Source organism: Schistocerca cancellata, chromosome 2 (assembly GCF_023864275.1).
Source record: "Schistocerca cancellata isolate TAMUIC-IGC-003103 chromosome 2, iqSchCanc2.1, whole genome shotgun sequence".
NCBI classification, from domain to species: domain Eukaryota; kingdom Metazoa; phylum Arthropoda; class Insecta; order Orthoptera; family Acrididae; genus Schistocerca; species Schistocerca cancellata.
The window spans coordinates 1,105,073,657-1,105,101,246 of record NC_064627.1 but is presented as its reverse complement, the minus strand read 5'-3'; the positions used below and the strand labels follow the sequence as shown (position 1 = coordinate 1,105,101,246).

Sequence of the window (27,590 nt, the reverse complement as noted above, 5' to 3'; positions counted from 1 at the left end):
TAGAGTAGCATGGAGAGCTGCATCAAACCAGTCTCAGGACTGAAGACCATAACAACAACGTGTCAACCTTCAGTTGCCACGCTTCTAGTGCTAATTATATGTGTAGTAATCTTTCTTTTTCAGTTACTATAGTAATTGTCCTTAGGACTGGCGACCGTAATTTCCCCCAAATCTCAAATATCTAATTACCGCTAGTTGATTGTTAACGTAACGGCCGCACATTTACTTTCTTTATTAACTTTACCCCTATTTAAAAATTAATTTCCACCAGTTTCATTAGCATTTTTCCTTTCATTTAGATGTAACCCTTTCCTCCCTCTTTACCGACAAATTAACCTCGGTGACGATTGCTTTTCCCAAATTTCCATTAGGTACACGCGGTTTAATTTTTCACTGTGAGGGGGAGGTTACAGGTTCTTTCGGTGAATCACACTTTCGCTACACTAGGTCGATGGCCGTCCACACAAACGCCGACATCAAGGTGATCGGCGGCTCGAAACGTGCAGAGCGCCACGGATGCAGGCTGGTGGGAGCAGTACTATCTTATGGTAGATACTCTTCTGCGCCTACATGGGACCTGCGGCAGTAATCGAAGGCACGCCGACAGCTGCGAGCCACCTGCAGTCCTTCATGCTTGATGTCTTCCCCGACGGTGACGTCGTCTTTCATAACTATAACTGTCCATGTCTCGGAGCCAGAACCATGCTACAATGGTCTAAGGAGCATTACAGTGAACGTTGATGTCCCGGAGACCAAAGTCGCCTGCTTTAAATCCTACGGAATCCATCTGGATCCCTATAGGGTGCTTTCACTGCGTACACAAGTCAGCATCTCGTTATTTACGCTAATTACGTGACCTCTGCGTAGACATCTAATGCCACATACTTACGCAAACCTACCAACAAACTGTGGGATCCCTGATGCGCAGAATCAGTTGTGTGTTTCGTTCCAATGACAGGCAAACAAGCTATTAAGCAAGTGGTTATAATGTTTTGGCTTTTCAGTGCATGTTCGAGCTATTTATAATGTTGATGTGCCAAGTAAAACTGCTTTTAATGTTTTGGCTGAAATTTATGTGCTGAGGTACTGCGATCCGTGCCACTCCCTATGATCAAAATCTAGCAGCTTGTAAAATTATATATTGGTTAAGTGACAGATGTATATATTTTTTGAAACAAACCTTGTCATACACAGCCGGCCGTTGTGGCCGAGCGTTTCTAGGCGCTTCAGTCTGGAACCGCGCGACGGCTACGGTCGCAGGTTCGAATCCTGCCTCGGGCATGGATGTGTGTGATGTCCTTAGGGGTTGGGTTGTTTGGGGGAAGAGACCAAACAGCGAGGACATCGGTCTCATCGGATTAGGGAAGGAAGTCGGCCGTGCCCGTTCAAAGGAACCATTCAAAGCAGTTTCTCACGATACCTTTTTCTTCCAGTAATGATAGTCCCGAAGGTGTGCAGGATGGTATCTGTGAGGTCTGAAGGCAAGACACGGGTGCTGACAATTGAAGCTGTAAGAACACGTCACGAGTTGTCTTGCATGCTCAGTCAGTAAGTGTCATTACTTGTTGAAGCCAAAGTTCCGAGTTTGTGGCCCGGTCAGGCACACAGTTTTAATCTGCTACGTAGTTTGATTCCCATTTACATTCGCTGATTATCTCGGAAGAGAGAGACTTGAGGGGAGCTGCAACAAAGCAACCAAACTACAGATGACTGGTCACACTTTCGTGTGGACTCTACTGACCCATTACTATCCTACTTTTTTTTAAGGCGTGCTCCACAATTCAGTACATCAGTACAGAGGAAAGTAGAAACATTAGGATTTAACGTACGTCGACGATGATATCATTAGAAACGGAGCACGAACTTAGATTAGGGAAGTATGGGAAAGGATGGAGAAGGAAATCGGGTGTGGCGTTTCAAAGATTCCATCCCATACTGGAACTAGTCTTATGTGATTTAGGGAAATCATCAGTATCTACAAAGAGCAGCGTAGGGCTTAATGACAGACTATATGTACCCATTCAATGTGGGTGGATGTAGACCACATAATCGATGGACTGATACAGATAATGTAGATACTAGTAATGTCGAACTACGTCCTGAACACACAACGTGTTGAAACAACTCACGAATATTCATCCATAAAGCGAACCTTACGACCACGGGACAACGTTAGAAAGACGTAATAGGCAAAGAAGAAGAAGAGAAAGCAAAATAAGTAAATGAATATTTAGTAGTTGATAGGTTCTTTGTAGTAAGCAGAACAATAAAGGAAGGAAGATGCTTCACATGTTAGCAATCTGTGACAAAACTTGGAATGTGGAATATTTCATCCGGGTCAACCAGATAAGAGATAACATTCCAGAGATTAAAAACCAGTTACGGATTAGTACAGCATGAAATTATCTCCTTGGCAACCCTGATATCATAACGAAGAGTTCCCGCAAGGTTACCTAGTTACGCGTTTGGATGTTATTTCGGACAGGAACACAAAAAAGGACTGTATATATGAGTCTGTAATTTTTAACGATTTATTACCATACAGAAATAATGTATGAGAGGTAGACGCACCCAGAAAGCATTAGGAAACATTCAAGGCCCCCGAAGCATCAGGAAAGTAGTATAGACGTAATATTTTACTTTCGTATTTACGATATGCGATTCGTGTTTACACGGCGTAGCGTGTTTGAGCGGATAATGATCAACAGGCCTGAATCAACAGTCTGTCCACCCCTGCAAGCAGTTAAACGCCTCGTGTGGGCACCCCTGGCCCCTGGTAGGGGAAACAGCAACACACACACACACACACACACACACACACACACAAGAACGTCCCTCCTTTATAGCGCTACACATGGCAGCCCTCGCTGGTATCGGTAGCCAATGCTCCCCAGTCTATTAAATAAAAGCTGGCCGTAAAAGATCTGTTCAGCACACAGTAACGATCGTACGACAGCGTTTCCTTCATAAACAGTACAAACCCCAGTCTATTAAATGAAAGCTGGCCAAAAAAGATCCGTTCAATAACACAGTAACGATCGTACGAAAGCGTTTTCTTCATAAACAGTACGAATCATACTGCGCCATTCTTTTGCTTACTCACAAAGCAGCGAGCTATTTTTAAACTTATTCTCAGCAGAGAACACGTACCTATCGTTGCCCACATGGGAGCTAGATCCACCGTCTCCTAATATTCCACATATGCAAAGAAGAAAATAGACCCAGAGAGTGCTGTAGTCAATCTCTGGAAGTAATCACCAAGCTGAACGACATCTTCAAACATCACAGTACTTTTTGAGGCATAATATTAACTGTGGAGTTCTGCACTGAAACAATTAAAAAATGCCATGGAAATGTGTAACACCTGGGAGTAGATTTCCATACAAATAACAGGCAAATCCGATTATTAAAAAAACAGCCTAAAAGGAGCCGGTAGTTTGCGAGATTACAAAAAACAGCAGAAGCGGAGTGGCATCTTGAAGATGATGCTAAGACTTGACTCTGTAATAAGTGTACCCCCCTCCCCCAAGTGCTGTCCTCCCTGTTTTGAATCGCTTCACAATTATTCTAATGGAAATTATTTTTCTGTTTAAGCCACTTAAGTTTTTTTACCCAACGATGTAGAATTAATAGTATCAATCTAAGATGATAAAGTTGCCAGTATAATTATGAAGAACATCTGACAAGAGATTTTATGATGTCATTATCTTCGCATCTGTTTGGGCGGCCGCGACAAAGTCTCAAATGACAGATTTGAAATATACATTCCGTACACAATCCGAATACGCTGATGAGAGACTAACCCGCTTACGAGATGTAACAAACATTTTAAAATATTTTATCGAATATTACACGTTTTTGTGTCGGAAATGGCTTAGGGACACGTTTTGAGCCTTTTCTTTCCTATTTCTCCTACTTCTACGTCTCTCTGTACTGCCTTCTAGCAAATTGTATCTCCTTCAGCAGTGTGGTGTAGCGTGGATCGTCATCTCAGATTCTTTCTAGTGTGGAAACTGAGAAACTGGGAAACTGGGAAAAGTAAACACATATTATTTAACAGCGGGCTTAAGATATCAAAACATCAGCTCTCTATTGAGGGCGGAGATTTTGCTTAATGTGGAAACGATGGCCCGAATATTGACAAAATACTACATACACACAAACTCGAGTAACCAGACAGAAATGTCAACATGTAAGCGTAGGCTTTCGCGGCCGTTGTCAGTTTCAATAAAATTCTTCTGGGCTGTAGACCACATTGTCAGTATATAAAACTCCGACGTTTCGACCGAAATTGCAAACGCCCCTCCTCAGGGATTTGTGCTGAGCTAGACTTTGTACTCAATTCAGCACAAAGCCCTGAGGAAGACCGTTTGAAATTGCGGCCGAAACGTCGGACAATTTTATGTATTGACAATGCGGTCAACAGCCCAGAAGAATTTTACTGGCCATAAAAGTCAACTGTCGTCAGTGCGACATGATTTACTCCCGGCTGTCCTCTACGTCTCGTAAGCTTGATCAACGATGGCTGACCACTGGCATCCTTGCCGAATAGGATTAACGGAGTACATCGAGGAAGTTCAAGGAAGAGCAGCACGTTTTGTTTTAAAGAGAATTAGAGAGAGTGTGTCCCGGACACGAAATTTCAGTCACCGACTTTCTCCTCCGTATGCGAAAATGTTGACGACGACCTACGTAGGGAGAAACGATCTTCATGATAAAGTAAGGGAAATCAGAGCTCGCACGGAAAGGTATACGTGATCGTTTTCTCCACCCGCTGTTCTAGAGTCGCATAATAGAGAATTATTGTGAATTATTTTTCGAGGAACCCTCTGCCAGGCACTCAAGCGTGATTTGCAGAGTAGCCATGTAGACGAAGATACATGTAGAAGGAATGTAGCACGTCTACAAAAAGAAATACTCAGCGATTGCGTTACACGAATTGCGCAACGGCTAGAGCACCCACCTATACATCATTCGATAAAACGCACATCGTTCTGTTTTACAATCTTCGACGCACGTTCTTATCAAAGTAAGTCGAGACGCCACAGAATCTTCGTACAGGCCTACAGAGTGTCATAATTCTTTAAGTAATGACACGAATTTAAACATTACACATCATTCATATTCGTTTCCTGTGACAGCTGGTGTCTTTTTTATTTATTTATTTATTTAGTTTTTGAGTCATCAGTCTTCTGACTGGTTTGACGGGGTCCGCCACGAATTCCTCTTCTGTACCAGGCTCTTCATCTCAGAGTAACATTTGCAACCTAAGACCTCAGTTACACTACTGGCCATTAAAATTGCTACTCCAAGAAGAAATGCAGATGATAAACGGGTATTCATTGGACAAATATATTATACTAGATCTGACATGTGATCACATTTTCACGCAATTTGGGTGCATGGATCCTGAGAAATCAGCACCCAGAACAACCACCTCTCGCCGTAATAACGGCCTTGATACGCCTGGGCATTGAGTCAAACAGAGCTCGGATAGCGTGTACAGGTACAGCTGCCCATGCAGCTTCAACACGATAACACAGTTCATCAAGAGTAGTAACTGGCGTATTGTGACGAGCCAGTTGCTCGGCCACCATTGACCAGACGTTCTGCCCGCAAAAGGAAGAAGTCCCGAGTTCGAGTCTCGGTCCGGCACACAGTTTAATCTGCCAGGAAGTTTCGTATCAGCGCACACTCCGCTGCAGAGTGAAAATCTCATTCTGGCAGACTTTTCAGTTGGTGAGAGATCTGGAGAATGTGCTGGCCAGTGTAGCGGTCGAACATTTTCTGTATCCAGAAAGGCCCGTACAGGACCTGCAACATGCGGTCGTGCATTATCCTGCTGAAATGTAGGGTAGAGCCACGGGTCGTAACACATCTGCAATGTAACGTCCACTGTTCAAAGTGCCGTCAATGCGAACTAGAGGTGACCGAGACGTGTACACCAATGGTACCCCATACCATCACGCCGGGTGATATACCAGTACAGCGATGACGAATACACCCTTCCAATGTGCGTTCTCCGCGTTGTCGCCAAACACGGATGCGACCATCATGATTCTGTAAACATAACCTGGATTCATCCGAAAAATGACATTTTGCCATCGTGCACCCAGGTTCGTCGTTGAGTACACCATCGCAGGCGCTCCTGTCTGTGATGCAGCGCCATGATAACCGCAGCCATGGTCTCCGAGCTGATAGTCCGTGCTGCTGCAAACGTCGTCGAACTATTCGTGCACACGGTGGTTGTCTTGCAAACGTCCCCTTCTGTTGAGTCAGGGATCGAGAGTGGCTGCAGGATCCGTTACAGCCATGCGGATAAGATGCCTGTCATCTCGACTGCTACTGATTCCATATTCTGCTAACAGTCATTGGATCTCGATCAACGCGAGCAGCAATATCGCGATACGATAAACCGCAATCGCGACAGGCTAGAATCCGAGCTTTATCAAAGTCGGAAAGGTCATGGTACCCATTTCTCCTCCTTACACGAGGCGTCACGACAACGTTTCACCAGGCAACGCCGGTCAACTGCTGTTTGTGTATGAGAGGTCGGTTGGAAACCTTCCTCATGTCAGCACGTTGTAGGTGTCGCCACCGGCGCCAACCTTGTGTGAATGCTCTGAAAAGCTAATCATTTGCATATCACAGCATCTTCTTCCTGTCGGTTAGATTTCGCGTCTGTAGCACGTCATCTTCGTGGTGTAGCAATTTTAATGGCCAGTAGTGTATTTTCTGCCTGTACTCCAATCTCTGTCTTCTTCTGCAGTTTTTACCCTCTACATCTCTCTCTAGTACCATGGAAGTAATTCCCTGATGTCTTAACAGACGTCTTACAATCCTGTCCCTTCTTCTTGTTAGTGTTTTCCATCTATCCCTTTCCTCATCGATTCTGTGAAAAACCACCTCAAACATTACGTTATCAATAATCCTAATTTTCAACATTCTTCTGGAGCGGCACATCTCAAATGTTTCTGTCCTCTGTTCCGGTTTTCCCCACAGTCCATCTTTCAGTGCCATACAATACTGTGGTCCAAAAGTACAGTCTCAGAAATTTATTCCTCAAATTAAGGCCTATGGTCGACATCGGTAATCTTGTTTTGGCCAGGAATGCCCTTTCTGCCAGTGCTAGTCTGCGTGTTGTGTCCTCCTTGCGATGTCCGTCATTGGTTATTTTGCTGCGTTGTTAGCACAATTCCTGAACTTGTACTTTGTGATCCCCAATTCTGATGCTAAGTTTCTCACTCTTCACATTTCTGCTACTTGTCATTACTTTCTTCTTTGCCTTAGTCTCAATCCATATTCTGTACTCATTAGACCGTTCATTCCATTCAACAGATCCTGTAATTCTTCTTCACTTTCACTCAAGATAGCAATGATATTAGCGAATCTTATCATTGAAACGTTTTCAGTACTCGTTACCGTCTTATCGTTTGAGGTCAGAAGTATTTTCAAATCGTTCGCTGACGAAGCTGTTGCGCACAGAAAAGTATCACCTTGAGGAAACTGTATACGTGTTTGCGAAATTCACTGTTTGCAATCCACTTGACGCGCATACGTAACAACCTAGTTCGTCAAATTTAAATTTTGAAGCAGGTGTCACACTGTTCATATCGTGTAGCGAAGTATTTTGACCCTAATGGACAATGTACGACGTACAGCGCAGGATACAAACATTAAATCTTCGAAATTTGCTCCAGTTGCCAGATATTTCAAAGTTACAGATAATAATCCGGCAAGAAACAAACTATTGTGCGAAAAACGAATGTCTGAATGTCAGTCTTGTTTGACAAACTGCTCATCAATCAAAATTTCTCTCAAACACGTCATACAAAGTGGCGCACATCGAAATAATTTGACAAACACTTCAAGTTTGACAAATTGTTTGATCGTCTACACGAACCTTTATATGATCCAAAGAAATGCAGACCGACTTGGACATAATTTGTGCACGGTGTAATGAGCGGCAGCCCTCTCTAAATCTCAATAAACGAAAGAACGCCGATAACAAAGAGAAATGACAAGTTAGAGTCTGGTTAAAAGTTTAGTGTTGAATATTCGTAGCACATCACATTTTTGAATATTCAGGGTTAATGCTAAGAAATGTTGCGAAATGGGACGAGCACGTAAAAATCCGGATTAGGGAATGCAAAAGGGAGATTTGTTGTAATGGTTCTGGAAATGTGCAGTTCGCCTGGAAAAGAAGTAAGACGACAGTGCGACTTGTTCTAGAGTACAGCTACAGAGTTTGGAATCCTTATCGAGTGGGAATGACGACAGACATCCTACGAAATCAGAGCCGCGCTACTGTAGAATCGTAGTATGTCAGTACAGCCCATACTAAAGTAACAATAGCCAAGTTATTCTCGCGAAACCGTGTTGGGGTAAATTAAACAACCGGTACTAGAGAGAGACTACGCGAAAATTCTGCTGCATCCCTCGTAGGTGTGGCGTCAGCATCACGTGAAGAAGGTACGAGATAGACCACGTACAGAGGCACACAATAATTTCTGCCTCGGTCGATTCGAGAATGAAACACGAATATTGGCACGAGGTAACTTTTACCATTCACGTTAGGGTGACAGAATATACAGGGTGAGGCATTTAAAACTGTTTGTCGGAATACTTGGCAAAATAAACATCGGATTAAAGAAAGGTGATAGTAATCGTTGTTCACCTCGAAGAGGGACATCCATCAACATAACGCTCGACCCTCGTGCACCACCACCGGGGGTGGGAGAAGAGGTGACACTGAAATTTTAAATAGGAACCCCTATTTTTTTATTGCAGATTCGGATGTTTTCGTGAAAAAATATGAAGCTTTTGTATGAAACATTTCTTTCGTTTCATAATAGATGTTGCTGTAATCGACACACATGAAAATTTGGTGGCATTGTTGCAAAACAGTAATATCTCACAAAAATACCCGTCCGATTAGGAAAATCAAAGTACATTATTTGATATTTGGGAAAATGCTATAATCTGACACCGTCTAACCTCCCGCAATGCATTCTTACATTACATTTAGCGTTACCCAGGAACAACGGCATGGACCTAGTAGTGATGTGTTACCTTCGGGTTGCTTCATTTTGGTGAGTCCCCTTGCCTTCCACTATCTCGGGGTACTCGATTACAGTGAGCACCTTGCCTCTAACAAGTGTTTCAGTGCAGTAAATGTTCGAAATGTTGTCCGTTGTTTCTAGCGCACATTGCAACTCCGTGTCTGCACGGCAATCCGACATGTATTAGTGCCTCTGCGCTAATGTTTGCACATTCATTGCGAATTCGCTGCCACATATCTTCGGGGATTGTTGGTACATCAATATAAACTCTCTCTTTTAGCCATCCCCACAGGAAAAAATCGGCGGAAGTCAAATCGGGTGAACATGCAGCCCACGTTTGAGGAAACCTCGTCCAATCCATCGACCCTGATAGTTTCGATTCAAAACTTGTCGAGCTAGCCGTGAATAATGCGCTAGGCAATCATCGTGTTGAAACCACATATCCAGTCTTGTTTGAAATGGGACATCGTCAATTAGTATGGGTAAAACATTATCCACAAAGTCGCTGTACATTTTACCAGTCAGATTACCTTCTATGAAGAATGTACCAGTTACATCCGCACCTAAAATACAGCACCAAACGTTGACATTCCATGGGCGTTGATGTTCAACGTACCTTTCCCAATGGGTTTTCTTCACTGACCAATACTGCATATTATGTAGATTCACTTGACCACTATTCGTAAAATTTGAGAAAAGTATCTGTGGAATGAAACTATCATTGGCTGCCAGTTCTTCCTGTATCCAGTTGCAGAAATTCAGGCGATTGTGAAAATCGTCACCATGCAGTTCTTGATGCAACGATAAATTAAATTGGTGCCATTTGTGTGCATGCGGTATACGTAGAACACTTCTTTGCGAAATTCCTGAACCTCGCTTAATTTGCCGAGAACTAATGTGAGGATATGCAGCAACCGCAGCTAAAACATTTTCCCGTGTTATTTTCGTTTGTCACAGACGGCGGTCGGACTTTTTCTCTAGGTTTAACACTCCCCGTTTCAGTCAACAGGTGGGCAATACTGCGGAACGTCGTTGCAGACGGAACATTCCTATCGGGCAACAGAGGAGCATACCTTTGAGGAGCTTCGTCAACATTTCTATGAGCCTCAAAGTACGCTGCAATGATATCGACCCTCTCTGCAATTATTAACATCACGGAACAATTGCGACAAGACGTGTACAGTTTGAATCACTGAAGTAATATGCGACAGTCTGACCGCAGACTTAGCGCATGATCATGGTCTGTGCTGCATTCGATTGTGGTCACATGATAGCATTATCAAAAATTTCAAAAAAGTACTTCGATTGTCCTTATCGGATGTGTATTTGTTTGAGATAGTACCGTGTTGCAACAATTGTCACCTCATTTACATGTTTGCATATTACAGCGCCATCTATCATGAAACGAAAAAAAATTTTCATACAAAAATACTTATTTTTTCACTGAGAATCCAAATCTGCAATAAAAAACTGGGGTTCCTATTTAATATTTTTTAGTCCCCCCCTCCTCCCGCCCCCTGGGGTGCTGCAGGTTGGTCGAGCGTTATGTTAATGGATGTCCCTCTTCGAGGTGAACAGCGTTTACTACCACTTTCTTTTAATCCTATGTGTATTTCGCCAAATATTCCGACAAACAGTTTAAATGCCTCACCCTGTATGTGCAGTAATAGCCGCACAAAGTATGATCCCTGTTTCCCCCTCACACGAGAACCGTCGCATTAGTTAATCGAGTGCACTGGCGTGTTGAAGTAATAATACCAAAGTGGCTAACGACAGAAAGTGGTCAAGTGTTTTCTTTCTTATACAATTACCTTCTAAAGGGCGTATGACAAAGTAAGATACTTGATACTGTGGTATCGCCCTGAACAGTGCTCCACGTGATATCCGTATCAATCTGAGGCTATTGTAACTAGTGAATATACAAGTAATTGTGACTGGCGCAATAGCATCGCGTTACGCAAGATTATTGCAAAACAGTTCCAAGAAAGAGAACCAAGTGTTTCCTTGTTTCCTCCGTTAAGCGTACAATGGTACGGCTGGAAAGGATGTTTTGTTTCAGGTACACAGCTTTTAGAGATTGATTAGGTACTACTTTCCAAGAAGTGTTACTAGTTTCGAAGTACCTCTGTGTAACTCGTTATGACTCCATTAAGACATTGGTGCAGCACAATTTCGGCAAACATTTTGCGAACTTTTGACGATATTGAAAGACAAAGACTCACTCTTTCTCTTTTCAGATCCTGGAGTGCATAATGATTGTCATACATGACATCATCTCCGTGTGTTTTGCTTTCATGGCGAAATGTAGATGCGAGCCATTAACAAAGACACCTGTGTTGCATAACTGTCTACAATGGCGGTACCTCCTATGCGAACAAATTGCACGCAAAATGAGGAGTCTCGTTTGAAGCATTGTTCAACTCCTTCAACTAATGTGTTGCGTGAGAGCGAACTCAGTCCCAAATATGAGTACTTTCTTTTTAAGACCACGTAGCTTCGATTAATTGCGTTTATAAATATAATCCTTGAATAAGACAAGGCACCAACTTTTAAACTGGAAATAAGATATACCATTCAAGTTTTGAAGAAACTAAGCCCTGGAATTGTCTACTTACGAAAGTAGCGCATTTGTCTGCTAGCCTTTATATAGCTCATGCGTAGTTATGAACGGTATCTTCATGATGAAGTTATGAAATAGTCTAAGGTGAGTCCATATTACTGTACTTAATCAGTAAACAAAAAAGTAGTGGAAAATCAGCTCCTGAATTATTAAGCATTCTACTTAGAAGAAAATGAAGTGCAATTGGCCCTGGACCAGCGATTTAACAGAATACAAAATAATAATAATAATAATAATAATAATAATAATAAGAAGAAGAAGAAGAAGAAGAAAAGTATTTTGGCAAGGACAACAAAATTCATACTTTCGAAAAACTATTCAAAAAACTATGAAAACTATTAAAACTGATAATTTGAAGAGCAAAGAAGTGGGTGTTCAGTAACTAACATGGTTTGTATATGGAATGAAGGTTAGAAGTCTGACAATCTGCACTGTAAAAGCCACACACAACGAAAGCGAGAATAGTGCAGTCACAAAAAGCTCTCGTTCTCTAATGGAAATAGAAAGGAAAACTTACATAGTCGGTTCATCTATACACGCTTTATTATTGAATCAAAAATGATTTTTTGTTGATTGGTCTTACTCATCATGCGTAGATTCCCCTCCTCGGAAAGATTTAGTAAAAACTTTTATATCTAATCTTTTCAACCAACTACCGGAAACTGAAATAGCATAAACTCTAGGGTTCTCGGAAAAGCTTGGATTTTTCTTGCAATAAACACCAATGATGAAATCTGCTTTGAAAATCATTTTGTATCATGATTAAAATGTGCCCCCCACTTAAAAATAATATATACATGCACCCAAGTGTTCTGAGGTCCCTTCCACCCACGTACGTTTTTTTATAAAGCGTGTTACATATCAAGTTTTTAATAGTTTCAATGAATTTTCCTGATTTTGATTCAATCATTATTGGTATGTTCGCACTCCACAACTATAAAGTACAAATATAGTAATGACACACTTAAAACCGATTAGATTAGCCCCAGGTCTCCGCTTTGTGAGTTGCAATGCCACCCAAAGAGGTGGACTGCAGTTCGGTTTCTATCATCAGGAGCCGAAGCTGCACGTAGGTATATTTATCTTTAGCGCTTGTTGAAACTGTGAAATGTATTCACAGTTGCGAGTATGGATTTTTGCGGGCGGGAAGGAGCGCCTGGTCCCCGGCACGAATCCGCCCGGCGGATTTGTGTCGATGTCCGATGAACCGGCCAGTCTGTGGATGGTTTTTAGGCGGTTTCCCATGTGCCTCGGCGAATGCGGGCTGGTTCCCCTTATTCCGCCTCAGTTACACTATGTCGGCGATTGCTGCGCAAAAAGGTTCTCCACGTACGCGTACACCACCATTACTCTAGCACGCAAACATAAGGGTTACACTCGTCTGGTGTGAGACGTTCCCTGGAGGGTCCACCGGGGGTCGAACCGCACAATAACGCTGGGCTCGGTGTGGGGCGGCGGAGGGGTGAAGTGGACTACGGTAGTCGTCGTGGGGTAGTGGACCACTGCGGCTGCGGTGGGGACGGAGCCTCTCCGTCGTTTCTAGGTCTCCGGTTAACATACAATACAATATAATACAATACCATCAGCTGCATAACGGAATAACGACAGTGAAAATCTGGACCAGACCTGAAATCGAACCCAGATTTCCCACTTGTCACGAGCGGTCACCTACCATTCGGCTACGCAGCACGATTCACGACCGCACCCAAGCTTCCATACGCCGTCAACCTTGTTTGGGCCTGGCCGCGAGTCGTGCTCTGGTAGCCTAATAGTAAGGCGACCGCAAGCGATAAGTGGGAAATCTGGGTTCGATTCCAGGTCCGGCCCACATTTTCACTGTCGTCAATCTGTTATGCAGCTGTGGTTGTCCATACTCGCAACTGCGAATGCATTTCATGTATTTCATAAAGTCTGTAGTCGCAATAGTACCATTCCGACCGGACAAGTATGCATCGCAATTCGGCACAATACAGGTACTGCAATATCGTACTTATTGAAACTAGTTCGATGTGGAAAAAAAAAAGTCATGGCTGCCGGAACAGTGATCAGTGCAGACAATAAAATACCAACTAAACGTTCTCCTGGCTTCGCACAAACAAGAGATGAAGCTGGATGTCACATTGGTGGCACCATACGTTGCTGCTATTTGAGATTGTACACGCAGATCGTTGGCCGAGCTGAAAAACTGCTCGCCCAACCGGTTACGGGCGGCAGACAGGTCTACATGAAACCCTAACCACAGCGCACTGTGCCATTTTGAAACTGCACAAAGTGCCGTCAGAGGCGCAAGATTCGTTTAAGCCTTCAACATTGTCAGAGCTACCAGGAATCACAGACACAGTCTTTGGAATCCAACAGAGCTACAAAATCAAACTTTCATATCTGTAATATAAGCGACAAAATAATATAAGAGAAATACGATGCAAAAGAGCTAAGCGAGATCATTTGACTAGGGTTCCACAGGACAGCGAAGACAATTACAGCGAGCACAATGCGCAAATGCAAATGGGAAGAAGCCTTAACAAGTGGCACAATGGAAAGCACCCTCTGCCGCGTACTTCAATGGTTTGGAAAGACTGGGTACAGATTTGGATTTTAATCTCGCGCACTATCTTTGCAAATGCGAAAACAAAACGGGTTTGATACAGCCAACAAAAACACTATTCTCTGATGAACATTTGTTCCCAGCAAATCAAGCTGAAGGCGTGGCCCACCAGACACCACATTTGACAATATTTCTCTGACATTACCAATGTGGCAATCTTTATTCACGGTGTAATACTATGCATTCATGTTTCGTCTGAATGAACGACTGACCATTATAAATCTTTTTTTTTCGTAAAAATCTAACATACTATGCATTTTCGGAAATTATATTGTCCAATTTCTCTAGAGCAAGTACAGCTCTGCGACAAAAGATGTGATATTTTCGGAAAGCTGGAATTTCTTTGTATTGTTTAGAACATCGCAGAAACATACTACTGAACAGCTAAGACTATCACTGCATCCTATCTGCAAGATGCCTATCTAACGGCTTCCAGGGGCAACAAAATTTTATTTTAAGATCCATATACAGGGTGTTACAAAAAGGTACGGCCAAACTTTCAGGAAACATTCCTCACACACAAAGAAACAAAATATGTTATGTGGACATGTTTCCGGAAACGCTTACTTCCATGTTAGAGCTCATTTTATTACTTCTCTTCAAATCACATTAATCATGGCATGGAAACACACAGCAACAGAACGTACCAGCGTGACTTCAAACACTTTGTTACAGAAAATGTTCAAAATGTCCTCCGTTAGCGAGGATACATGCATCCACCCTCCGTCGCATGGAATCCCTGATGCGCTTATGCAGCCCTGGAGAATGGCGTATTGTATCACAGCCGTCCACAATACGAGCACGAAGAGTCTCTACATTTGGTACCGGGGTTGCGTAGACAAGAGCTTTCAAATGCCCCCATAAATGAAAGACAAGAGGGTTGAGGTCAGGAGGTCAGGAGGAGGAATTGGTCCGCCTCTACCAATCCATCGGCCACCGAATCTGTTGTTGAGAAGCGTACGAACACTTCGACTGAAATGTGCAGGAGCTCCATCGTTCATGAACCACATGTTGTGTCGTACTTGTAAAGGCGCATGTTCTAGCAGCACAGGTAGAGTATCCCGTATTAAATCATGATAACGTGCTCCATTGAGCGTAGGTGGACGTAACTAAAATGAGCTCTAACATGGAAATTAAGCGTTTCCGGACACATGTCCACATAACATCTTTTCTTTATTTGTGTGTGAGGAATGTTTCCTGAAAGTTTGGCCGTACCTTTTTGTAACACCCTGTATATTATAAAAACAGATATACGTATGTGTGTATGCTCAACGTTTCCTTCTAAACCACTGGACCGATTTCGACTTCGTACACGTATCCCATACCGTAAGGCAACAATCGCGGCGTTGGTAAGAACTAACTACCTATCATAGTTCAGAAGGTATGACGTAATAAAAAATGAGATGCGTGAAACACGCTGCATCACCCATGTTTGAATTTGTTACTTCTGTATTAGTTACCCTATTCGCAATAAATTTCGCAGACAGGATTCGTATATGTCGCTAAATGCCGCGCGGAGTGGCCGTACGGTTTGAGGCGCCCTGTCACAGATTGCGCCGCCCCTCCCACCGAAGGTTCGAGTCCTCCCTCGGAAATGTGTGTGTGTGTGTGTGTGTGTGTGTGTGTGTGTGTTGTTCTTAGCATAAGTTAGTTTAAGATAGTTTAAATAGTGTGTAAGTCTAGGAACCGATGACCTCAGCGGTTTGGTCCCTTAGGAATTCACACACATTGTAACATTTTGAACATATGTCGCTAAATGCACATACAAAATTAGATCATGGTACCACACATAGTTCTTAAGATATGACGTCATAAACAATGAGATGCGCGAAACACTGCCGCATTGTGCGTGGCGTTTAAATTTATTACTTCTTTTTTACTAACTATTTGCAACACATTTTGCAGACAGTACCCACATATGCCGCTGAATGTACCTGCAAAATTATTTCATTGTATGGCCCATACTTCAGGAGATATGACGTAATAAACACAGATTCGTGAACAAATGCCACATAATGAATGACGTTTAAATTTGTTACTTCTTTCCCACTAGCTCTACTGGCAACATATTCAGAAGACACTATCCACATATCGCGGTGAACGTACCTACGCAAATAGGCCTATATCACGGTACGACAAATAGTTCAAGAGGTGTGACATGATAAGCCTTGAGACCCGTGAAAAATGCCACATTACCCATGAAGCTTTAATACATTTATTCTGCGCAACAGGGATACAACTCGTCGGCTTTGACCAATGATGTCATATTATAGTCATAGATATGAGTTTATTTTCGAAGTATAGATAATAAATCTGTTATTTTCTATGTCAAAGCGTCATAACCGTAAATAAAAATAAATGAGTGTGTTATTCAGGTATTGATATTGTGTACGCTTTTTTGTCGCTTGAGGCAATTTTAAATCATTTGTGTACACAAGCTGAAATATACCTTTGTCTGATAGTGGGTCGTTCCGATTGCTGTTTCCTCTGCAATTGATTCGTATCCGTGCTGTGTAGGTCAACTGAAGAATAGGATACTAGTTCTGGCGAAAGCAACACGTACATAACACTGGCATCTTGAACCTCAGTTGAACTACCATCGTTGTATCCTATTCTTACGTTGACCTGTATAGGTGAACTAAAATACGGGTTACAGATTTTAGGTTTGGGCTTCGTTAGTACTAGTATCCTATTCTTCAGTTGAAAATAGCGACATACGTTAAAATTGTATCCTGTACTTCAATTCATATGCATATAGGTCAGCTGAAGTATAAGATACAACCTATATATGTGAGCTGAGGTATTCCACGCCAATGTCGCTTTTTTTTGCTTTCGCTAGCACCAGTATCCTATCCTTCAGATTAGCTATAGAGTTCAACTGAAGAAAAGGCTACTAGGACTTTCTACTGCGAAAGAAGCGATAAATGTAACATTACATTGGAAATATGGATATGAGTGGTATATGTTCAATATCTGTTTTCTTTTTACTGCACCCCTTCGTTTCTCAATACTCGTCAACGTCTTAGCAATGCATCGTCTATTGTAGCTCGTGACGATACTTTGCAGAGCTGACGGGTTGTGTGCCATTCTTCAGTATTCACATTCAACTTAAGGAGATCCATGACATCTAGCAACGATTTTGGCAGCTTTCAACAGCCAAGCGCAAACGGCTGTAGGCGAAACGTTAACAGTCTATAGAGCTATGAAGAGGCATTGCCATAGAACCGTTTACTAAATCGCGTTGTAGGCACGCGAAGTAGCTGAACCCACCGTACAGAGACGACGTTTATTAATTTGGGTACTGAACTCACACATATCTTCTGTATGCATATTTATTAGTAGGACTTTCAAAGGCGTTTTCAGGAATATGTGTGAATGAAATAACGATATTACACTACAAAAACAGTTCATTTTTTGTTTTCGTTTCTAGTAGAAAATTAGCAACATGAATATCCGTGCAATGCCGGGTTTTTCAGCTAATTTCATATACTTACTGACCGCATTGAAAAATTTAAATGTTGTCATGCCCTGCTCATTATGGGGTGTAATTCTACGTTAAGACAGGCAGTATTAAAGTGAAAAACTGTACGTCTTTTGAGTCAGCGTTGACTCATGGCACACAAATTACCCAGAGGCAGGGTCAACTCATATACATACATTACTCTTTGTTCCATAGACCATGAATACATTTCGGTAATGGTGTGGAACGTGTCACGTTAACATAAGTTTTCTTTGCACAAAATAATTAACTTTTTTTTACACTTACTACTTCATTTCTAAAAATTTATCTATTGAGTAGAAGGAGCTGTCATTCAGAAATTCTTTTAGTTAGCTTTTAAATGTTGGTTAGCTATCTGTCAGACTTTTAATGCTATTTGGCAAATTACCAAAGATTTCTGTGGTAGCGTAATTCACCCCTTTCTGTGCCAAAGGCAGATTTAATGCAGAATAGTGAAGATTCTTTCTTCTAGTGTTGTAGCTTTGTGCTATTTTTGAATTGGGCTGGGTTATTAATGACAAATTTCATAAGTGAATATATGTATTGCGAAGGTACTGTGAGTATCCCGAGCAAGATGATCTTGGGTGGGCTCTGATTACACGCTTTTGTGCAGTGAATACTCTCTCTTATTGACGAATTGCCCCAAAATATGATGCCATATGAAAGCAGTGAATGAAAATAGGCATAATAGGCTAATTTACTGATATGTTTATCACCAAAATTTGCAATAACTCTAATAGCATAAGTAGATGAACCTAACCGTTTCAGCAGATCTTCGATGTGTTTCTTCCAATTCAATTTCTCATCAATGCACACACTCAGAAATTTTGAATATTCTGCCTTAGGAACATAATTTTGAATATTCTGCCTTAGCAACAGACTTCTGTTTACAGTCTATATTTATCAATGGTATTATGCCATTTACTGTACAGAATTGTATAAACTATCGTTTTCTAAAAATTTTGTGAGAGTGTATTTGCAGAGAACCACTTGATTTTCTGAAAGACATTATTTTCAATTTCCTCTGCTGATTCTTGCTTGTTTGGTGTGATTACCAATTTGTTTAGTAACACAGACAACAAAATTTTCATCCAGTATTTGAGTGTGAGAGCAATTAGCGACTTCTAACAAACTTTACGCAAAATTTCAAATCTTTCCGAAACTTTTTCTCATTGAAGCCCTCCACAGAACGATGAAAATAAATAGATTTATCGCTTACTACATTTGCATCGCTCATTCAGTAAAACTTCGGCATCAGCCTCCACGTTATAGTTTAATACTTTTTCACTTTTAACTTTATTCACAACACATTTTGCTGACGGTATCCACATGTGCCACTGAATGCACGTGCAAAATAACATCACGGTGCGACACGGTTCAGGAAATATGGTGTCATAAACACGGAGCACATCGTCAAATTTTCAACACTATTAGCTCATTTGTAACGTAATCAGATGTTTGAAGCTGTTTTATACATAGGAGTTCCACTCTTTAAGGACTCAGGTTCGGAGGGATGTTGCTGATTGCTATCTAACAGCACATTCACCCAAATCATCAATGAGATGTTTACTGTGTGCAGTTAACTGCTACTATTTCTTCTTCTTCTTCTTCTTCAAATGGCTCTGAGCACTATGGGAGTTAACATCTGAGGTCATCAGTCCCCTAGACTTAGAACTACTTAAACCTAATTAACCTAAGGACATCACACACATCCATGCCCGAGGCACGATTCGAACCTGCGACCGTAGCAGCAGCGAGGTTCCGGACTGAAGCGCCTACAACCGCTCGGCCTCAACGGCCGGCTCTCTTCTTCTTCCTCGGCGGCCATACTGATCATTATTCTGCTCAGCGTCGTTCCATCCTGCCGTTGTTGCACACCATCTAATTACCCAACCTTAACATTTTGCTTGTACGTTCGGTCACCTGTTACGTCAACCCTGTCTCTTTTCTCCTCCTCATCGTCAATAAATTTAATGACAGCCAGCTGCCACAGATACCCTCCAAATTATTTATCGCGATCACTATGCGTGTTTGCACGACGAGGTGTCAAGACTTTGAACTGGGAGGTGACTATACCTAGTTACGCGACGAAGTTCGTCCCCGCTACGGTCTGGTGTAAGATTCACTTGCGTGATATTTGACACTTGAAGAAGATATTGTGTGGCCTGGTAGACATGAAAAAGGGTCCTGGGTGGGTTGCTCACAGGTCAGGTAAGTACATACTTGCTTTCTTTCCTTTTTCAGCTAACACGACTTATACATTGAGCAATCCTTCGTGAGAAAAGTGGTAGGCTGCTCCGTCATGGATTGCACGTTTAACTGTAGGTCCCCTCCTCAAGTGGCTATTGAAAACCGGTTCTCAGGCCAGCTGAATGCTGCTAAGTGTACCATTTCAAACATGACCGCTCCTACTGTTTGTGGTTTTGAAATCAATCACACAATAAATAAAAGCTCTCCTGCTTGTTTGTGGTTTTGAAATCAATCATACGATAAATAAAAGCTTTCGTATTTCACATCACTGAAACTGACATACAAGTCTTCCCAATAGGTAACGTTTTAGATGTACATTTATAACACGCCAGACTATAGTGCAAGTATACAGAGGTTCAAAGCTACCTTACATGTATACGTACAATCCGGTGCGAGACGAAAACGTAGTTTAATTTTATCCATTGTTGTGGTATAGAAAGAGCGAAGAAAATGGCACTGTGAAACGGGGACACGGTGTCATTGGAACATAGCTGACAGTGACAGAACAGTGCTAGGAGAAGAATGAAGGAGACAGTGGAAGTGAGAGATCAATAAAAGAGGAGAAGAAGAAAGTGGAAGTGGGTGAAAGCCAGTGATAACGAGAGAAAATCTATAACAACGAGTAAGGGGAGAGAGAGGGAGGGGGGGGGGGAGAGGGAGAGAGGGAGAGAAATAAATGAGACAGTATTAAAAGCAGTAAGAGAAAGCAAAGACAGTGGGAAGTGACACGAGACAGCAGTAGTAGGACAGAACAAAGGAGAGACGAGGTATACAAAGGGATAATGGCAATGAATTGGCTGAATGAGTGAGAATGGTCAAGTGAGATTGAACGGATATGAGCGACTTATAGCGATGGACTTCTGGGTATGGGTGAGCTACAGTTAGGACAGCTTGTGAAAATGAGAAGCGAGATGCATGTTAAAAAGAGCACGAATATGTTCGCAAACCAAAGTTTCTGTGAGAATTTTTAAAGGCACTAAGGTTCAAATGGCTCTGAGCACGATGGGACTTAACAGCTGTGGTCATCAGTCCCCTAGAACTTAGAACTACTTAAACCTAACTAACCTAAGGACATCACACACATCCATGCCCGAGGCAGGATTCGAACCTGCGACCGTAGCAGTCGCGCGGTTCCGGACTGCGCGCCTAGAACCGCGAGACCACCGCGGCCGGCTAAAGGCACTAAGGAAGATAAAATGCGGTAGCTGGGAGCCTCACATTTCAGTCAGTCTTTTAAACAGGAAAAAATTCACCTTCTTTGTGCTCTAATTCTAGTGTTTTCTTGCTGGTTCCATTTGCGCAAGGAGCTAGGAAAAATTGAATATCCTTCCGTTTTCCCCCTAATCTCTGTTAAGGTCACCATTCCTGAGTGTCATATACGACGGAAGACGTAAAATTATTGCATAGTCTATATAAATTGACCGAGGGTTTCACGAGGACTTCACCTTTTCTCCAACGGTCTGCATTAAGTTCCCTGAGCACTTAGGTTACTCATTCTTATGGGCTGCAATGACCAGTTACGACACTAGCGGCAGGTTTCTGAATTCTTTCGACGTCTTTCGCCACACTGACTTGCGTGGCACTTAATATTTCATATGAGATGAAACACAGCACACGAGGATTCGTTTCGGGTACACAGTAACTCAGCAGCACCGATTACAAAAGGGGAGGTTATGTAAGTAGAAATACGAACGCCAAACTAGCTCGCTGCGACCTCCAGTGGAAACCAGTTACGTATTTCGGTATGAGCACCAGCAGCTGGAACATTCAATACTCTAACGTGCAACGTTTTAATATTTTGCGTCCTGCAGATAGTGAGGGCAGTAGGGACACAGGACCTCTCTTTTCTATAACGGCGTGGAAAATAATTAGGCGCTGTCTAGTACTGAAGTATCCTTCCTGTAATTCCCCCCCCCCCCCAAAAAAAATGATCTGGAAATAATCTATATCTATTTTCAGCAAACGACTGACGTGCATAGCAAAAGGTACTTCCCAATGCACCACATATTTGGGTTTCTCCCCGTTCCAATCGCGTATGAGGCACCGGCAGAATGACAGCTTAAATTTCTCTGTGCGCACTTAATCTTGTCCTTGCGATCTTTTTTTAATTTTTTTCCTCGAGTCAACAGTCTTCTGACAGGTTTGATGTGTTCCGCGAAGAATTCCTCTCTTATGCCAACCTCTTCGTCTCAAGAGTAGCACTTTCACCCTGTGTTTTCGGTTATTTGTTGGATGTATTCCAATCTCTGTCTTCCTCTACAGATTTTACCGTCTACAGCTCACTCTAATGCCATTTGGAAGTTATACCCTGATATATTAGCATACGTTCTTGCCATAACATTTCTTTTTTCGCCGATACTGCTGAAAATCCCGTCATTCCTTACATCATAAGCCCACCTAATTTTCTACATCCAACTGTAGTGCCATATCTCATACGCTTCGATTCTCTTACTTGGTTGTCCCACATTCCATTACTCACTACCATGCAATGATGTGCTCCAAACATCCATACTCAGACATTTCTTCCTCAGACTGAGGCCAATTTTTTATACTGACAATCTTCTCGTGGTCAGGCATGTCCTCATGCCTGTACTAATCTTCTTTTGCATGTCCTCCTTGCTTTGAAATTAAGTTCATGGCTAATATAATTTCTGCTACTTAATATTTCTTCGGTTTACTCTCAATCCCCATTCTGTACTCATTAGACTCTTCATTCCATTCAACATGTCTTGTAATTATTTTTCACTTCCATTAGAGTCCTACCTTAATACTGGTCCTTCATACTCAGTAATTAGGTTTTCGAGGCACAGTTGAGCCCTCGTTCTGTAATAGTTCAGGGTTTTCAGTATCGTGAGCCTAACAGACAGTTCATACTGCTTTTCTTTGTTTAGGTTAAATGTCCCCTATTTGTCTTAACTGGTACGGCTCCATGTTATGCCAAGGAGCGGAAAATTACCACTTGCATTACCTTCGATTGAGCCTATGTGATGATTACTTTTCATGTCCCCGCAGACTTTACACGCAGGCGCCTGTATGAGTTCACTGAATTCAAATGTCGTTAACTGATGATTTAATACCACATTTTTTCGTGTCCCAAAGATCCGTCATTAATGAAAAATTTAAAACTCTAAAAGTAACGTCTAGCGTTATTATTCCATTTTCCTCTACCATGGCAACATTAATGGCACCTAAACAAACCAAACTGCAAGATTTTTTATTCAAATTTCCGACCCCAAACACTCTTATCTAACGTACTGTCTTATCTAACGTACTGTAGTTTATGGAAGTTTTGCCGCAACCTGTATAAGTTCAATAGACAGCCCGTATGTTTTCCCAGCTGTTGTCATCTTGGAAAACTGCTGTTGACCATAATACTGTATCAAGCCATGAAACGAAATAGAACATGGAAACTAACTTTGAAAAATATTCCTTGGGATTTGGATTACTCTCAACTAACATGAAAACTTCAAGAGACTATTTAATGAAATGTTCACGATATTTACGAGGACCGAGCAAGATGGAGCAGCGGTTAGAACAATAGATTGGCAGTCGGGAGGACAACGGTTCAAACCTGCGTACGGCCATCCTGATTCAGGTTTTCCGTGATTTCCCTAAATCGCCTCAGGAAGATGGCGGGATGGTTCCTTTGAAAGGGCACGGCCGACTTCCTTCCATCCTTTCCTAATCCGACGGGACCAATGAGTTCGCTGTTTGGTCCCCTCCCCAGACTCAACCATCCAACCAATCATATTTACGAGTAAACATGTCAGCGAATGAAACAATAAAGGATGAGTATTTTAAGACGCTTGTAATCAGCGTAATAAACTATCGTTTGTTTCGTGTCGAACTGGCTGCAAAAATATCCAGGAAATGTTCTGGAAGTGAGGGCCAAGGTTTCTGGCACAGTAGTTTCAGCACAGTTACGCAATGTTTACGTGGCGGTGAAGGCGAAACTGCGCTGTCCCAGAAACCTTGCTTGTCGTCCACTTATAGCATATTTTCTGGATATTTTTGTTAAAGCTTTTACCGCGCACAGGACGAAGCCTTATTTCACTGTGCCCTTTTCAAGTGTTACCAAGAAACACTATTTCATTAAAACTCAACAATGCATTTCGTCTCTGTAAATAAAATTATGCACATTGGTACAAAAGTCAAGCCGCTTTGCGTTTTGTCACCCGCCCGATACTAACTATTTTCGTTTTGGGGAATGTTAGTACGTACACATTTTGGGTAAAAATTCCCGTCGAAGTTTTTCTTGTTTCAATATCGGCACGGTACACTGCGCTGCCAGGTTTCATGTCGCGGCACGTACTATTGTAGTGGGGATCGAGAGCGAAAGTTGCAGCAGTTCAACCTGTTTATCGCAGCACAGGGCAGCTGCACACTAATGTTAAAGTGTGCTCTCAGCCTTTACGTAAGTTCGAGTCACACAGAGGAACAGAAATTTGTCTCTCTCTTCTGTCCATAGTCCCACCACTTCTTCGACATAAACAGGTACGACCTGCAGTCCAGGACTATATCTTTAGTGAACAACTATAAGCTTTAACACCGTGAAATATGTGACGTAAAATTAATCACAATGACAAACGAGAATATCACACTGTTTATTGACAATACCAGCATTTCACTCTCACCATTTGTTTCAGTAACTACACACATTAAAAATAGAAAAAAAAACCTTATTACAAATTCCTTCTCGTCGGTTAAATACACCGAGCTACAAGTTCGCTTTTCTGTAGTGCAGCACAGGCAGTAAAAATGATCATTGAAAACTGGCGTTATAAAACCTATCGCCAACATATTTTCTACGAGCATGACGTCCAATTAATTTTGGAAGACCGACGTTCTGTAATTTAATTCACGATTGCATGGTAGTGTAAACGCGTTAAATATGCCATTATTATACTGTTCTGTCATGATACCCATTCGAATTTATCCGAGCCCTACTGTTTATGTAAATAATTTATCGCAGGATGTATATTTTGGATATCTGCCACGCGACTGGAGTAGAACAACTTCGTGGACTAAAACACTTGAAGAAAATGCCTTGTAAGCATCATACAAATGATCGAGGTTATTGCTTCTGCAGCTCTTTTGCTTTCCTCTAGAACACAATGACCGGGCAAATTGATACAAATGAATGACTGCGTGGGAGAAGAATGCGCATAAGTAATTTTCTTCTTTCATTATGGCCAATATACAAACTCAGTATCCAGGAAGTAATTTCACAACTACTGGCGTCATAACACAGTATTAACTGTGAACAACACTGCAATAGGTCAACAAAGAAGCAGCCGACGGTCACAAAAAAAAAAAGTGCGTTGTGGACTGGCACGCACGTAGTTCATTTCTGGTGCCGCGCTTGCGCGTGGGAGCTCGTCCATTCGTTGGTGTTTTCCCACGGCGGTTCTATTTTCACGCAGAAAAGCAGCAACACGTGCTCGAATAACTTGTCACACATACGGTGGCATACAAACATTCGCTTAACACAAACGGTACGAACTTCTGGATCTGTCTCGCGAGTAGATGTTAGTCATAGGCACACACACTACAATAGTTCTTGAACAATAAATAGAAAAACGTTGTCGGTTTTCAAACATCACCGGAAGACACCGGCCGGTTGATGATGCTTCGAATCAGATTATCCCTGCACGGCCGTTGCACAGCTTTCTATACGAAGACTATTACACACTGCACGAGAAAGGAAATTCGGTTGGTGTGCAGATCATGGAAGGCGACAGAAACGGGAGCGCCGGTAGCTTCGTTTGGTTGCGAAGGGCGGGAAAAAAAATAGCAGCTTGTGACAACCTACCGTACACGAGGTCCAACTCGCAGCACTTCGGCAAGGAACTGAGAGCCACTCTGCGACAAGTGCCGCACGTCTCTGGCAGTGCTACCAACCCAACGCCGAGATGTCACTAGCGGCGGTCGAGATGAACAGCGCGCAAGCACACACCCAGCACGCACGCACAGTAGCGCAGGAAGTCACGAAGAACACTGATGGCAGAATTCATTGGAATAAGGAAAGCTCTTACACACTGAGACCCTATCAGAGCATTATCACACTACATCTGCATCATATACTCCGCAACCACTGTACAGCGCAAGGCAGAGCGTACATCGTACCTGTTATTAGCGATTTGCTGTTCCATTCGCAGATTTAGCGAGAGAAATATAACTGTGTATTTCTTTGTCTGTGCCCTAATCCCTCTTATCTTATTCTCGTAGCCCCTACGAGAGATGTACGATAGTGGCAGCAACCTTTTACTTTCCCTGTGCATTTGTGTCATACTTTCGTATGGGCTAACCATCTGTTCCGATCCCAACAGTGCGGTCGTGCCTACCCCATAATCAATCTCAAATACAAGAACCATACCATAGCAAAGGTCGCACTACGACAGGAATGGGTAAAGGATAAATGTAAGGATTTGGAAGCATACATCACTAGGGGAAAGACAGATGCCGCCTACAGGAAAATTTAAAGAGACCTTTGGAGAAAAGATTGAAGAATATCAAGAGCTCAGATGGAAAACCAGTCCCAAGCAAAGAAGGGAAAGCAAAAAGGTGGAAGGAGTACATAAAGGGTCTATAAAAGCAGGATGTACTTGAGGGCAATATTATGGAAATAGAAGAGTACGTAGTTGAAGATGAGATGACAAAACTCTTCCATCTGATGAGCAATATGTATGAGACAGTGAAATACATTCAGACTTCAAGAAGAATCTAATAATTCCAGTCCCAAGGAAAGCAGATGCTGATAGGTGTGAAAACTACCGAACTATCAGTTTAATAAGTCCCCCCATGAACCATGGACCTTGCCGTTGATGGGGAGGCTTGCGTGCTTCAGTGATACAGATAGCCATACCGTAGGTGCAGCCACAACGGAGGGGTATCTGTTGAGAGGCCAGACAAACGCGTGGTTCCTGAGGAGGGGCAGCAGCCTTTTCAGTAGTTGCAGGGGCAACAGTCTGGATGATTGACTGATGTGGCCTTGTAACACTAACCAAAACGGCCTTGCTGTGCTGGTACTGCGAACGGTTGAAAGCAAGGGGAAACTACAGCCGTACTATTTCCCGAGGGCATGCAGCTTTACTGTATGGTTAATGATGATGGCGTCTTCTTGGGTAAAATATTCCGGAGGTAAAATAGTCCCACATTCGGATCTCCGGGCGGGGACTACTCAAGAGGACGTCGTTATCAGGAGAAAGAAAACGGGCGTTCTAAGGATCGTAGCGTGGAATGTCAGATCCCTCAATCGGGCAGGTACGTTAGAAAATTTAAAAAGGGAAATGGATAGGTTAAAGTTAGATATAGAGGAAATTAGTGACGTTCGGTGGCAGGAGGAACAAGAATACGCGAATACAGTGTTATAAATACAAAGTCAAATAGGGGTAATGCAGTAGTAGGTTTAATAATGAATAAAAAATAGGAATGCGGGTAAGCTACTACAAACAGCATAGTGAACACATTATTGTGGCCAAGATAGACACGAAGCACACGCCTACTACAGTAGTACAAGTTTATATGCCAACTAGCTCGGCAGATGACGAAGAA

The 27,590-nt window shown here is 42.4% G+C and overlaps 1 protein-coding gene across 1 annotated transcript in view; it reads right to left on the bottom strand.

The window, feature by feature from the left end:
* LOC126163119 (NAD(P) transhydrogenase, mitochondrial-like) overlaps nucleotides 1-25,927 on the bottom strand; it is a 280,298-nt gene extending 254,371 nt beyond the window's left edge. The window contains exon 1 of the mRNA XM_049920042.1: nucleotides 25,849-25,927. The gene's annotated coding sequence lies outside the window, so the exon portion shown is untranslated. The remainder of the gene's footprint in view (nucleotides 1-25,848) is intronic.
* Nucleotides 25,928-27,590: the final 1,663 nt, after the last annotated feature.